At 35.3% G+C, this 13,680-nt stretch overlaps 1 long non-coding RNA gene across 1 annotated transcript; it reads right to left on the bottom strand.

Moving 5' to 3' along the window:
• Positions 1–4,669: 4,669 nt before the first annotated feature.
• Positions 4,670–11,091, bottom strand: LOC148948179 (uncharacterized). The gene is made up of 4 exons (XR_016142349.1): positions 11,021–11,091; positions 9,160–9,319; positions 8,426–8,585; positions 4,670–4,940 (listed from the first exon to the last, which is right to left on the bottom strand). It is a non-coding gene; the product is annotated as an uncharacterized LOC148948179 (long non-coding RNA).
• Between the last annotated feature and the right edge of the window lie 2,589 nt (positions 11,092–13,680).

The raw sequence follows: 13,680 nt of genomic DNA, 5'->3' as shown, positions 1-13,680 counted from the left end.
CGTTTGAATGAGACCTCTCATTATAATTATAAACTCACGTGACCAGAGACAACTTTTCCGTCTATCATAAGCAGCGCACGCGCTGCCTAAGTAAAGAACGATGTTGGCACAATGTATTATTGTTTTTTCTTTAGACCAGGGCACTTTGTATGGAAAGAATTGTCGTAGAAGCTTCGAAAAGGGTTCATTCGATTGGAAATTGGAATGACTTGTGCCCGTTTTAATAGTCGAAAGTGATTGGGAGGCCACTAACACAACTTCCACACCCAGAATTTCCCAAAACACATCCACTCAAAATTTTGAAACAGCCATTTTGTTCAGCGTAGTTGATTTCCAGATATAAATTATGTTTTTGAGGAGGACACTTCCGCACAACACTGCAGCCAAGGATGTAAGTTACACCCTGGGGGCAAATAAGGTTTTTTTTATAGAAAGCGTTGTTATGGAAACTTCAAAATAGCCTCATTCGATTAGAAATTCAAAGGGCTAGTGCCTTTGTTAGTGGTCAAAAGTAATTTGAGGGCAACTCACCACCCTCTCACTCCCACCTTTTCTCCAAACACATCAAATAAAAATTTTGATATAGCCAATTTGTTCACCGTAGTTGAAAATACTGGCAATTAGGTCTTTGAGGATGACAATCCCCCCCCACAGCCCTCAGGGTAAGGGTTGTCAGTTATGCCTTGGGGCATATAAGGTTTTATTGAAAGCTGTGTCGTAGAAACTTGAAAAGGGGCTCATTCGATTGGAAATTCAAAGGGCTAGTGCCCTTGTTAATAGTCGAAAGTGATTTAAGGGCAACTAACCCCCCTCTCACGCCCACCTTTATCCCAACTACATCCAATCAAAATTTTTAGATAGCCATTTTGTTCAAGGTAGTTAAAAGTCTTAGAAATTAAGTCTTTGAGGATGATAACCCTCTCAGAGCCCCTCAAGGCAAGAGTTGTAAGTTATGCCCTGGGAACATATACTGTTTTAATAGAGAGAGATGTTGTAGAAACTTAAAAAAGGGCTCATTCGATTGGAAACTAGAAGGGTTTGTGCCCTTTTCAACAGTCGAAAGTGATTGGAGGATAACTAACACCCCTCTTACACCTATCATTTCCCCAAACACAACATATCTAAATATTGAGATAGCCATATTATTCGACGTAGTTAAAAACTCCAAAAATTATGTTTTTGAGGATGACACTCCCCCCTCAGCCCTCAGGGCAAGAGTTGTAAGTTCTGCCCTGGGGGCAAATAAGTTGTTTTTTTTTCATAGAAAGCGTTGTCGTAGAAATTTCAAAAAGGAATCATTTGATTAGAAATTGAAAAGGCTAGAGCCCTTTTTAATAGTCGACAGTGACTGGAGGGCCAGTAACCCCCCGCTCACGCCCACCATTTCCCCACAAACATCCACGCAACAGTTGGTGACAACCCTTTTGTTCAACGTAGTTGAAAGGTCCGGAAATTATGTATTTGAGGATGACAACCCCCCCCCCCGCAGCCCTTAAGGCAAGGGTTGTAAGTTATGCCCTGGGGGCATATAAGGTTTTTATTGAAAACGTTGTCGTAGAAACTTCAAAAGGGCTCATTGGATTGGAAATTCGAAGAGCTAGTGCCTTTTTTATTGTTTGAAAGTGACTGGAGAGCAACTAACGCCCCTCCCACGCCCATCATCCAATCAAATTTTGAGATAGCCGTTTTGTTTAACGTCATTGAAAGTCCTGTAAATTAGGTCTTTGAGGAAGACAAAACCCTCACAGCCCGCAGGGCAAGGGTTATAAATTATGCCCTTGGGGCATATAAGGTGTTTCGAGCAAGCATTGTCGTAGAAACTCAAAAAGAGCTCATTCGATTGGAAATTGAAATTGCTAGTGCTCTTTTTAATAGTCGAAAGTGATTGGAAGGCTTGACATTTTTATAGTAAAGATTGATGTGAGCACAATGTATTATTTTTGTTTTGTGTAGACTAGGGCACTTCGTATCGAAGGAGTTGTTGTAGGAACTTCGAAAAGGGCTCATTCGACTGAAAATAGAAAGGACTAATTCCCTTTTTAAGAGTCAAAAGTAATTGGAGGGCAACTAGTCCCACGCCCACCTACCCATTTGCTCATTACGTTAACAAACTAAATGTTGCCATAAGATTAAATCAAAATGCACTGTATTAATGCAACTTCCCAATAAGGCATTTCAGCATTATCCCAAGAACGACTGAGGGTATTATTTTCAAACTTTTGGGGCTACTTCTGCCGTTCAAACTTAACCAAATCAAAATATTGTAAGTGTATCAAACTTATCAAAGAAAGTAAACAGATTTTTTTTGTGAATCAAGTTTTCTATTTCAGGTCAAAAATGAAACTAAATTAAATGCAACTATTTGCGTCCAGATTTTTAAAAGGGCATATGTTGTTAAAAATTTCTGAAAATTTTTCTCCAGCATGCAAATAGCATACTCCATTTTCTCCAGCATACGAAAATATAAAGTCTTAAAAAAACAAAAAGATTTAAAGTATTACTTTCTTTTTCCTGGTAAGACTATATCAAGATAAATCGAACAAAAACTAATTTAAGAAACTTTTTCCACAAAACAAAGTTTTTCAAAGAAAAGTAAAGAACTCCATTCGACCAAAAATGAGCAAAAATAAAATTAAATGATCTACCAAGCGTGAAACTACCTCAAATAAGCATCAATAAATAAATGAAACCCAAAAGGAACAGAAATTACAATAAATAAACGAGTCAAACTGAAAATGAGCAGAAATTGATCTGAGAAGGGCTCATAACCCTATGCCTACCCAAGACCAGACCATAATTTGTACTTTACTGAAAAAAATACAAATAAATGTGCATTGTCAGTTTAATATAAATATACTGATATTTAGTAATCAAAATGTTAACATTATTTGATTGATTAAAGAAATAAAAGTAAAAACATTTGAACTATTATTTGAACGACCTAAGAAAACGTGAATTTCGTCATTTTTAAAAATCCAATCGGACTCGCTATGCTCTTCGAGCAATGCAGGCAGTTCAGTCTAGCCTCTATGCAGTTCAAATCACAACAGCCAATTTTCTGCTTATTTCAAATTCAACTTGAAATCAATATAATAGACAGATTTAACTCTAAATTTATAAAGAAATATATACAATACAAATTGTATAATCTATGTAAAGATGTAGTTTTAAGGCTTATTATCAATCTTATTGCAAAATTAAATAAAAAAGCAAGTTTTTTCAACTGGAATTAAGGAGCAACACTAAGACTTAAAACGAATAGAAATTATCACGTATATGAAAACTGTGGCCTCTTCCTCAACAACTCGCTCTTTACGCTAAGGTTTTCAGTACTTTTGAAAAAAGCTTCTTATTGTTCCAATTAAACAAACATAGTTTTACAGAAGTCCATCTTCAAGAATTGGGAAAGAATTAAAATTTTAGCATAAACAGCGAGGTGTTGAAGAGGAGGCACCTCCTTTTCTATAAATAAGTTTCTGTTCGTTTTCAGTTTTAATGTTGCTCCTTACTTCCCATTGAAATAACATGTTTTATTTTATGTTTAATTTCTGATAGTTTTTTTTAAATAATACCAAGAAATCTAGCCTCACCTCCATGGAAAAATGCCCTACCCATGAATATATTCTCTAGACAATTCAATCCTGGTGAAAATTTACCCAGGCAATTACCCTTAACAACTCCACGCGTAAAATTGAGACGGACAAGAGAAAGCAAGAAAAAAAAAAAATATGTATAGGAATTCGGGCAAATTTCCCCAGTGTATAATTTTCTATGACAAAATCGCCCCCTGGAACCTTTCCTCCCCGTTGAAAGTTTTCCTATGGAAAAACCCTCAGCAGAAAATTTGTCACCCTAAAATGCATGCATGCTTCCCAACAATAAATACTATGCGTAAACAATGGGCAATTTTTATAACTTAAAGACCTTTCCCATAGGGCTCTGAGGGGGGGGGGGGGCGGGTCATGGTATATCCAAAGGCATATTTATTAGGCCTTTCAACTATGGTAAATAAAATGGCTATCTGAAACTTTTTTCGGACGATTTTGGGGGAAAAGAGGGTGAGGAGGAGACCTAGTTGCCCTACAATCTTTCTGGTCACTTAAAAAGGGCACAGGAACTTTTAATTTCACTTTGTATGAGCCTTTTCACAATATTATAGGACCACTGGGTCGACACAATTACCCCTGGGAAAAAAAAACAACTAAAAAAACAAATAAACACGCATCCATGATCTTTCTTCAGGCAAAAATAAAAAATTCCTCATTTTTACAGATAGAAGCTGGAAAACCCAATGTCAGGGTTCTCTGAAACGCTGAATCTGATGGTGTGATTTTTATTAAGATTCTATGACTTAAGGGATGTTTCACGCTTTTTTTCCGAAAATAAGGAAAATTTTCTCAGGCTCGTAACCTTTGATGCGTAAGACTAAACTTAATGAAACTTATATATTTGAAATCAGCATAAAAAATCCGATCCTTTTGCTGTATCTATTGGTATCAAAATTCCGTTTTTAAAGATTCGGCTACTATTGAGGCGGGCTGATTCTTACTTACAGTTCGTCACCACGAATTGTTTGATAATAAAACCTACCAAACCATTTTAAAGTGAAAATTTAAAAATGTTCATGAAAGACCACAAACGGTTTGGCAAATACCTGCACATTGGAATAAGAAAAAAAGCTCCATCTTAAGATTAAGTCCCTTTGTCCTATTATTGTCCAATAGAAATATTATTCAATACATTTCAGTCAACAAAACAGAATGTTTCTGATGTACCTCCGTTGATAGAACATTTGGATTCCTGGGTGTCATATTCAAATTTACATGGTCCTGAAATGCCAGGCAAATTGAGCAAAGGAACATCTTCACATTTTGGTGACAAAGTAAGGTTCGGAAAATGAAAGAGATTCTCGCTGTGACCTTGTAAAGCATCTTCAACTTCTAAAACAAAAGTTAGATTAAACGGACATAGAAAAATTAAACAGTAAAGCTTACTAAGCAAATCTAACAATTTTTTTCTCTTTAGTTACGTGTAAAAAATGTAAATATACAGACATTATATGTACACATAAAATCAGATATATGTGCAGGTTTGTTCACAAATCTTTTTTTTAAATCTACTTTTCATAAAAGAAAACAAAACCAGAAAAATTCAACAAAATTCAAAAACATAGAACGAATTAAAACTTTAAATTCATAACATATAACGAGTTGCTGGATTAAATTGACCAAAAATCACATAACAAAAACTCCGGGGATAACACATCCCCCCCCCTCAGAACCGAGGGCCAAGTTTTGTAAGTTATGCCACCAGGGCATATAAGGTTTTTATGGAAGGGATGGTAGCACAAACTTCAGAGGAGGATCATTCGAATGTAAATTGGAATTTCTAGTTCCTTTTTTGAGAGTCAAAAGTAACCTGAGTGCAACTAGCCCCCTCCCCTCCCACAACAGACCGTCTTTTCCCCAAATACGTCCGATCAAATTTTTGAGATGTCCATTTTATCCAAAATAGATTTAAAAAGAAAAGACTAGAGAAAAGGATAGAGAAAAGACAATTGGGCAAAATATAGTAAAAACTCCGGGGTTTACACAGCCCCCCGGGACCCAGGGGAATATAAGGTTTTTATGGAAGGAATGATCGTATAACTTCGTCGGGGGCTCATTCTATTGGAAATTAATAGTTCTAGTTCCCTGTTTAAGAATCACAAGGGACCGGAGGGCAACTAGCACTCCTGGCTTCTTTACCTCAAATCCATCGTATCGAATTTTTGAGATAGCTCTTCTGTTACAATAAGTCAAAAGATTGGCTAACAAAAACTCCAGGGTTAACACAAACCTAGAGACCCCTGGGGCAAATGTCGTATGATGTCCAGAGGGCATATAAGGTTCTTATGTGAAGGTTTTGAAAATAAAAAAAAAAGATAAGATTAGCCAACCTATACCCCCACTAAAAAACGATATTTTATTCCAAAATACAAGCGAGCTGACCCCTAGCCTTCTCTGCCTGGCCCGACCCCCATCCCCTCCCCCCCAAAAAAATTAAGATATTTTATTCTAAAAATTATGGTAACTCACCATTGGTCCTCCATGGCCCGACTCCCCCACCCAAAATAAAACCGACTAATTAACAATATTCCATTCCAAGACTTATGGGATCTGACCCCTGGTCCTCCATGGCCTGATACCCCTCCCTCCCCACCAAAAATTATCAATGATAAAACATGCGAACTGACCCCTGGCCCTCCCTTCCTCCCGTCGATTTATTCAAGTCAACAGAATAAAAAATAAAAAAATTAACATTTTACAGAGAGAGAGAGAGAGAGAGAGAGAGAGAGAGAGAGAGAGAGAGAGAGAGAGAGAGAGAGAGAGAGTAGAAAGAGAGAAAAATATTTTATTAACAAAAATTACGCTTACATAATCCATCAAAAATCATTGGGGAAACTCATTGGGTTGTATATGATGGTTGTTTCCATCCTTATATACTACTAATATATATTCACATTTCTCTTATAAATTAATCGCAAAAATAAAAAATTAACAACTTCCCAGAAGGTAGCGGTTTGAACCCACTCTAGAACTGAATAAAATTATCTGCCCCCTTTATACACTCCGGGAGAGAATTCCACAGCTGTTTTCTACAAAAAGCAGAAATAAAGATCCTTGTTGAGTACTCCAAACCTCAGACACTATCCCAGAAGAATATCTAGTTTCATAACAATGATAAAACGAGTTAGACTTAAAAATTTCCCAAAAGCACTCCGCCGAATAAAGATTAAAACATTAAACAGCTACTTGATAATCTCTTAACTTATAAACGTTTAGAATTTTCATTTTAGTGAAGCAACTCAAAGTGCTATTTTCTAGTCTCTCATATTCTCCTAAGGCATGAACAACTTTATTTTGTAAAATTTGGATTCTTTTAAAACTTGACACAAAAGAACCAGTCCACAGCAAACGACCACAAGAAAGATGCGGATTGATAAGAGAATGATAGAGGATCATTAGAATTCTTGGTGAAAGCTGAGTCCTTTGCCTTCTTATAAGACCCAATGCTCTTGCCACTTTTGCTGGTATTGCTTCATAGTGTTTTATCAAACTCCAAATTCAATCAATACAAAACCTAAATATTTACCACTATAAGCTTGATTTAATAATACACCATTCAGACAAATTTTAAATTTTAAAACAATGGGAGAACCAATTCTACAAAAAGTCATGAAATTCCTCTTAAAAACCTCAAAGATAGACAGCTAAATCTCATATAACTTGCCAGTTCATTTAGGGCCTTATTAGCCTTTTCAATAAAACATTTTTGCAAGATGATGTTGCTGTAAACACAGTGTCATCAAAACTTAACTATAGCTTAACAATCACAAAAAATAGACAATTGAAAGTAAAAAAAATACCAATTAATAGGGGTTTTCTACACTAGTTCCCATAACATAATATACAAAATATAGTCTCCAAAGTATAACAGCTGAATTCAACTAACCTCGTTAATCTCTTATATGTATTATGATTAGATATTCCCACCTAAACCCCAATAATTACCCATCCTTTGATAGAATTATTTAGTTCATCATATCAGCACAGAGAGGACTGACAGAAAATTCCTCAACAAGATGATATAATTGTCTCACCAAACTTAAAATATAAAGCTAATAAATTGAATTTAAATGTGTTTTACATCACTAATAAGTAACTTTATCACCCCCTCAGCTATTAATCGTTATATTAAAGTACATATGCAGTTAATTTTTTTTTTTTTGTTAAGATCAATTAAATTGCCATAATGAAAAAAGGAATAATTATTTTATATAAAGAATTAGATTTTATTTTATTCTGGCTTTTTCTTTTATTTTTTTTTTATCCTACCCTTTCCCCCTTTCCCAATAAGTATCTTTCTAAAATTTATCATAGAATTCGTTCTGGAAAAAATGGACTAAATTTTCTTGCATTCTCATATAAGTTTTCTAATTCAAGTGGTTCAACTCCCCTGTCCCCTCTTTGCAGGCATTGTAATATGAATAATGAAACAATTGACCATTGCCTATTTGAATGCAATATGATGACGTCTGCACAACATAGCCTACCTTGCTTTGTAAACTGTTAAAATGCTTCAAACACCACAAAATCTCACTATCAGCCAAGAGCCTAGCCAACTATACCTGCACAGAGAGCACAGAAATTGATATCTATCATCTTATATTTGAACTCCTTGAGTCAAAACATCTACTGAAAGAGATCTTAGAATATCAAATAAACAAGAGACAGCCAAAACAATAGCTCTGTAGCCAACAGAGTGCAGCAAAAAGAAGAGGGCTAAATAGTAGCAACTGAATAGCCCGGCTGCTGTGAATTGGAAGGAGAAGAAGAAGAAGCTTTTCTTTTATTCTGGCACAAAAATTAACTGTACAACTTACCGTTTTTAATGAAAGAATCCTCAGAAAGTGTGATGGGATCGGCCATTTTCAGAATTTGTGCCAAGTCCATGAAAGATTTTGGAACGGAATTAATGCAAACTATGAGAAGTATAATACTATCATCGAAACTTGGATACAACACAGATTTTAGCCAAGAGTCCTAAAATACAAAATATATAAGGATTGAAGACTAATAATGACTTTTAACCCCTTCAGAGCATATTTTATATTAATATAGTTGAAACAAAAGTCTAAAACCCTTGAGCAGTCAAAGGCATTACAAATTTGATCATTATTAAATACTTATTATTTTTCTTTTTAAGGGTGCAAAAGTTCAAAAAACTTCTTTTTGATTTAACTAAATTTAAAGTGTAGTTGAGGAATTTAAGATATAGTTAAAGTTTATGGTAAAGAGCAAAATAAAGCTGTCATCTGTATCCTGTTAGTAAATTGTCCAATCCAGAAAATTGGAAATTTTTGTTTAGTTCCTAAAATGAAAGCTTTATTCAAGGTTTTAATGCTTAAACACTACAAAGTGTAGGCTTATTATGCACATGTCATCATGTTTTTCCAAGAGGGTAAATCTAGATCATGTTTTTCCAAGAGGATAAATCTAGATGTTTTTACTTTTAGGACTTGAAGATTGTGAAAATAGATCTAAAATTAGATCAAAACAGATATTATGTCATAGCATTCTATTTTATTTCCGACACAAAATTAACTGTACAACTTACCGTTTTTAATGAAAGAATCCTCAGAAAGTGTGATGGGATCGGCCATTTTCAGAATTTGTGCCAAGTCCATGAAAGATTTTGGAACGGAGTTAATGCAAACTATGAGAAGTATAATACTATCATCGAAACTTGGATACAACACAGATTTTAGCCAAGAGTCCTAAAATACAAAATATATTAGGATTGATGACTAATAATAACTTTTAACCACTGCAGAGCAAATTTTATCTTGATATAGTTGAAAGAAAAAGCTCAGATCCTTCAGCAGTCAAAGACATTACAAATTTGATCATTATTAAAATCTTATTATTTTTCTTTTTAAGGGTGCAAAAGTTAAAAAACCGTCTTTTTGATGTAACTAAATTTAAAGTGTAGTTGAGGATTTTAAGATATAATTAAAGTTCACGGTAAAAAGCAAAATAAAGCTGTCATCTGTATTCTGTTAGTAAATTTTCCAATCCAAAAACTTGGAAAATTTGGTTTAATTGCAGAAATGAAAGCTTTATTCAAGGTTTTAATGCCTTAAACACTACAAACCGTAGGCCTATTATGTACATGTCATCATGTTCTTCCAAGAGGGTAAATCTAGATGATTTTACTTTTAGGACTTGATTGTGAAAATCGATCTAAAATTAGATCAAAACATGATACTATGTAATAGCATTCTATTTATCAATTAAAAAATTAATAGAATATTAAGTAATTACCTTCTAAAGGAATTTAAAAGTTAAATCTGAAGTAAAACTCAAGCAATTTACTAAATATTTCTAGAAAAATAAGTCTTTTGTCTTTAACATTAAGAAAGAAAACGATCAAAATGGGGTTTTTAAAGGCCAAACGAAAATACTGAAGAAACACACAAAGCGAATATTTTGAAATAACAGCCACCTCTCTTCTTCAGCGTGAAAAAAATAATCTTTCTCTCTCTCTCTCTCTCTCTCTCTCTCTCTCTCTCTCTCTCTCTCTCTCTCTCTCTCTCTCTCTCTCTCTCTCTCTCTCTCTCTCTCTCTCTCTCTCTCTCTCTCTCTCTCTCTCTCTCTCTCTCTCTCTCTCTCTCTCTCTCTCTCTCTCTCTCTCTCTCTCTCTCTCTCTCTCTCTCTCTCTCTCTCTCTCTCTCTCTCTCTCTCTCTCTCTCTCTCTCTCTCTCTCTCTCTCTCTCTCTCTCTCTCTCTCTCTCTCTCTCTCTCTCTCTCTCTCTCTCTCTCTCTCTCTCTCTCTCTCTCTCTCTCTCTCTCTCTCTCTCTCTCTCTCTCTCTCTCTCTCTCTCTCTCTCTCTCTCTCTCTCTCTCTCTCTCTCTCTCTCTCTCTCTCTCTCTCTCTCTCTCTCTCTCTCTCTCTCTCTCTCTCTCTCTCTCTCTCTCTCTCTCTCTCTCTCTCTCTCTCTCTCTCTCTCTCTCTCTCTCTCTCTCTCTCTCTCTCTCTCTCTCTCTCTCTCTCTCTCTCTCTCTCTCTCTCTCTCTCTCTCTCTCTCTCTCTCTCTCTCTCTCTCTCTCTCTCTCTCTCTCTCTCTCTCTCTCTCTCTCTCTCTCTCTCTCTCTCTCTCTCTCTCTCTCTCTCTCTCTCTCTCTCTCTCTCTCTCTCTCTCTCTCTCTCTCTCTCTCTCTCTCTCTCTCCCTAATCTAAGATGGTAATTTTCTTTTGCTTAACCATTAATGAATATCTTGGCTATATATCCAAAGGCTGTCTCCAGAAAAGCACATAAATAAGGATCAGCTAAGTAAGCATCAACTAAGCAAAAAAGTAAGGAGCAACTTGGCACAATATTAACCAAAACTCTAAAAAGTGGAATTGATAACAATTATTATATAAAAATTATTGACTTTTGATGCTGACTTGACTTTAAATATATGAAATCAATTACCATACGTCCAATGTCACCCATCAAACGCTACAAGCCTGCAGGGTCGTCATGTACAGAAGGGGTGGGTCCCCTCCTTAAGGGGGTTGTCCAATTGGTAAAAATCAAATTAGTAGGTACAATTGTGATTTTCCAAATGCTGCCGAAAATCTTTGCTTGGTTAATTAAAAACCATAAAAATACTGACATGTCATTTACAGAAATCCTGAAATTGGTTGGTGAACACAACAGTTTTACTGACTCCTTTCATGATTTTATAGATAGCGCCAGTTTTACATTTGGTTGAACAAAAACATGAAAATACTGGATGGAAATCTAATGAATTCTCAATCTAGGTTGGTATATTCAGTTTTTTTTTGTGACTTCATGGATAGTGCCAAAATTTTCCATTCGGTTAAATTAAGAATATGAAAATAATAACAAGACATGTACTGTAATCGTGATATTGGTTGGTAAGTATTGCATTTCTACCAACATTTTAGTGATTTTACTAACAGCATCCCAACTTTTCATTTGGCTAAATGAGGAACACAAAAATACTGACACGACATCTCTCAAAATTCTGATCTCAGTTGTTAAATGCAGGGGTTTTACTGACTCAAAAGGTTAGGAAAAACCCTCATTTGGTATAAACTAGAACCAGTTACATCCAGTGTTAAGTTTACGGTTATACTTTCTGATAGGCTAGGTGGTTGGTAGGTTAAGAGCTGTGGGTGGTATAGGGAGCAATGCTCATCCAAGGTAACAGCATTTTAGTTCACAAATTCACAGATTACATGTGTTGGATGATTGATCTCAAGTACAAAGCATCAGATTAATGAAAGAGCTAACCAAGTAAAATGAAGTGTTTGGGTGCATGAATGTATTCCAAACTGATTATTGTGAATGAATCAATCTTTTTTTCACAAAAACAACAAGCCTAAATTGATTTTTAGCTGTTGAGAAGATTGTTTGCAACCTATTTGTCACATAAGCAGCCCACAGAATCAAATTGTCTATACATTATATCTGAAAAAACAATCTGGAGGTATTAGGAAAGGAAGGCACAAGCAGAGGTGGTTATGTTCAAAAGCTATGATATACAAGCAATTTGTCTGTTATTTGACGAACTGTCAATGAACACATTTGAGCTAAACTGGGAAGGCAAGCATGCTAAATTTGTTCCAAAGCTTGTAGAAAGAATTTCTTTGCACAGAACATCTGTAGCGACACCTCCATAGTCCAAAAAATATTCGAAATCTTACAGGAACTGCATATCTTTTTTAAAGACCAAATGAAACGAGCTATTGTTTAGAAACAAGCAATTGAGAGGGCTGGACCAATACTGAAGCTTGAAAATCTGTCAATGACTAGATGGTTGTTCAGGTCAGTTTGACAGTATTGTGAACCCCCTTTGACACAATTGTTAAAGTACTCAAAGAGCTAATAGAAGAGAATACAGACAAGATAATAAAAGAAAAAGCCCAACTTCTGCATTGCCACATTACCTGCTTTGATTTTATTTAGATTCTTATGTTAACTTAAATTGCATTGTCCAGCAAATGAGGAATTATCCTGTAGGTGCTGCTTAGTCAAGATGTTGGGCCAATGTATTAGCTGAATCCCATTCTTGGGCCTGGACAACCAATCTTTGTCCACAACTCCCTTCAAGGCCTCCACACTAGGGACTGAGACTACTCCTTTGCTTAGGGACCTCCAGAACCCCACAACTCTATTTGGGAAGATGTTGTTCTGTAGTCTGGTGTTGGCTTTTTTCAGTACAGCTTCATGGTGTGTCCTCTAGGTCTTATTGACTGGTCAAGTTCAAGCATATTTTGTTGCAAGGACCAAGTGCACAGCATTTTGTCAGACAAACATTTTTTTGGAGGGGGGGGGAGACCCCTTCCCCTTCCCCTGGGTACAGCCTTTATTGAGATCCAACTTTGATTGGCTCACTTATGTATAATAATTTAAAACTTGAATAATAAAGTGCATTTAACTTAAAATTAACTTTACACAAGTTATATTAAAATATCCAGATATGTAAAACCAAATGCAAGCTTATATGTGTCTTTCTCTTTTATATACATTACTATAGCCCTATTCATCTAATTGCAAGGAAACGGACGACGTTCAGTGCAATCTTTAAACGGTTTAGAGCACAACTTATGTACAAGCCTTTACGTTTTTGCTTTTTATCATTACAGTTCAGTTAAATTTTAATTATTTTGGACAACAGCTAAGTATAGCAAACATTATGCTTTGTAAAACTTGTTTATTAGTTTCATAGAATTGCTTAACAAAAATGATAAAAAAAATGAAACAGAATCAAATTGAATTTTGGGTGTTGATTTTCTTAATTGTTTATCTACAAACGGAGAAATACATCATTTTTCTACAAAACAAACACCTAATGGTTTGTGATTGAACTAAAATTAGAAAAGACCTAGTGTTGCTTACAGATAGCGCAGGGATCATCATACGTATAAGATAGGGCTACAACAAATTCCAAAATTCCAAAATACTTTCCTAGGGGGTCATTGAGGCTCTAGATCCAATAGCCTACAACATATTTATTAGTAAATGTTTTCTTGTTCATATCATTGACCAAAAAATAAATTGAACATACCACCATATGCCATTTTTATCCTCTTTCTGAATATAATAACTGTAAAATCCAATTG

Source organism: Artemia sp. Qi Xiang Cuo, chromosome 10 (genome assembly GCF_049724085.1).
Source record: "Artemia sp. Qi Xiang Cuo chromosome 10, ASM4972408v1, whole genome shotgun sequence".
In the NCBI taxonomy this organism is placed as follows: domain Eukaryota; kingdom Metazoa; phylum Arthropoda; class Branchiopoda; order Anostraca; family Artemiidae; genus Artemia; species Artemia sp. Qi Xiang Cuo.
The sequence above is the reverse complement of the archived record's forward strand: the minus strand, read 5'-3'. Positions and strand labels throughout refer to the sequence as shown.